Source organism: Cupressus sempervirens, chromosome 3 (genome assembly GCF_028749045.1).
Source record: "Cupressus sempervirens isolate cs-2001-9-10 chromosome 3, ASM2874904v1, whole genome shotgun sequence".
NCBI classification, from domain to species: domain Eukaryota; kingdom Viridiplantae; phylum Streptophyta; class Pinopsida; order Cupressales; family Cupressaceae; genus Cupressus; species Cupressus sempervirens.
Window position 1 is genome coordinate 931,660,337 of NC_143120.1, and position 2,071 is coordinate 931,662,407.

At 28.4% G+C, this 2,071-nt stretch overlaps 1 pseudogene; it reads right to left on the reverse strand.

The window, feature by feature from the left end:
- Nucleotides 1-368: 368 nt before the first annotated feature.
- Nucleotides 369-901, reverse strand: LOC149569809 (ARM REPEAT PROTEIN INTERACTING WITH ABF2 pseudogene; annotated as a pseudogene).
- Nucleotides 902-2,071: the final 1,170 nt, after the last annotated feature.

The window sequence follows — 2,071 nt, forward strand, 5'->3', positions numbered from 1 at the left end:
AATATTTATGGTAACCTACCATGTTCTAGTTTCTAAAATGAATCGTTAAAACCAATTATTAAATATTCTACATTTTGACATTTTTACATCCTGACTTATCTATGAATACTATAGAAAGGAAAAAAACCATTTGCAAAAAAACTATTTAAGGCCATTTTTTTCTAATTTATGTTCTTTCAAATAAGCATATATATAAGGGCATTATCTTGTTATGTACAATAGCAGTGCCTCAACCTTTATCTATGTTTGAAAGATTATTAGTTAATGTTTGAATAGACTAAGTAAATCAATAAAAAGAATACATAAAGCTCAAAGAAAAATAGGCACCACAACTTTAGTTCTTGTACAATCAACCATGTCAGCAGTTGTTATCTATGTATCCTTCTAAGCCCTTCTAAGAGATACTGATCAGTAGCCCTGAAAAGATTGTGTTCTATATCTATCATAGCATCAATTGTTCTTGTGTAAATAAATCTCATCAATAGTGCAAAAAATCCCCAACTTCTATTTGAAATTTTAATGTCCTTTTCCTCTTTCTTCATATAGCCTCCATCAAGCATGACACATAATGTATCTAATGATGCTAGTAGTGCAATCCTGTAAGCATAGAACCACCTACCCTCTACTAAAAGTTAACATCTTACATTGTGTTACTGTTTAAATATTTACTCCCCAAGTAGACCTGAGGTGTTGGAGGTAGAAGATCCACATCTATTGGATATTGTGCAGCAACCCTCTTTACTAGAGTATGTAATGCAACAACACCATCATGCTTCTATTTTGAGATTGAACTTGGTGCTAGAATACCTAAAACTACTTCAAAATTATGATTATAAAAAAAAATCATCCTTTGATCATTAGGAAAATATAGATGAGCAAGGGTAGAGGTTATCATTTCCATATCTAAATTTTCAATCATGACAATGATTGAAAATAGGCAATATTGAACTTAATCATTTATTCTGTAAAATGAGGCCAATAATAAACTTGTAATCTACTCTCAATCCTAATCAATCCTCAATAAATATACATGCTTCTCCATTTTAAGATAATATCATTTTGAAAAAAAAAATTGATTCTCAGTTTCAACTTGGATCTTTATAAGACATATCCAAATTGATATTTAATAAAGTCACTAGGACAAATTTATTACCTAATACCATGAATCTGTTTAAAGAAAATAAGACTAATCATAAAATTTCCATTAGTATATTCTAAATCTTAGCTTATGTCAAGTTGATCCACAAACAATCTTTTTTAAAATAGATTAAAACTTGCATCTAAATCAGTTATTTACAACTGATATCTAAAATTGATAACAATTAATCACCTTCAAACTAGTTTTTTGGATGACAAAAGGAAAGAAGAATTTATCTGAATTCCCAAATGAGAAACAAGAACCATTATACACATAATCAATACCATCACTAGATTTGATTTAAATTCATTAATGATAGAAAACTAATGTAGTAAGGTATAGATTGTATTTCATCATAAAATGAACCCTATATTTACAACTCTTGGATATAACTACTAAAGGCTTCAATTTAAATCCCCAATTTTGAATTGACATCAATATTTTCATACAAAGGCACAATCAATTTATGGAATCAATATAAAAAACATGCCCAAACAAAATCAAAATTTTTGATTGTTCACACAATATTATATTATCTAGAAAAACTAGATACCAAGAATTTGATACAATGCAAAAAGATTACTTCACTCTATAAATATTTCAGCACCATTCAAAGGGAATGATCATAAACAAGAAATAAAAATCAATTCAAAAAATAAATAAAACCAATTTGAACTGGATCAATCAAATTTTATGAATTTCATAATGAAGCTTTCATCTCCTTCAATTGGGGATTGGGCATCTAAAGTATATTTTAAAGAGGTCAAACAATCCCTCTTTGGACAATTTGTATCTACATTCAAGATACATTGTAGAAAATTACCCTAGCAATAAACTAGGTTCCCTAGTAGAAAATTACCCCAACAATAAAGTAGCTTTCCATTGGTAACAATAAAGTTTGTGTTAATTCTAGCAAGAACTTCTAGTAAACCT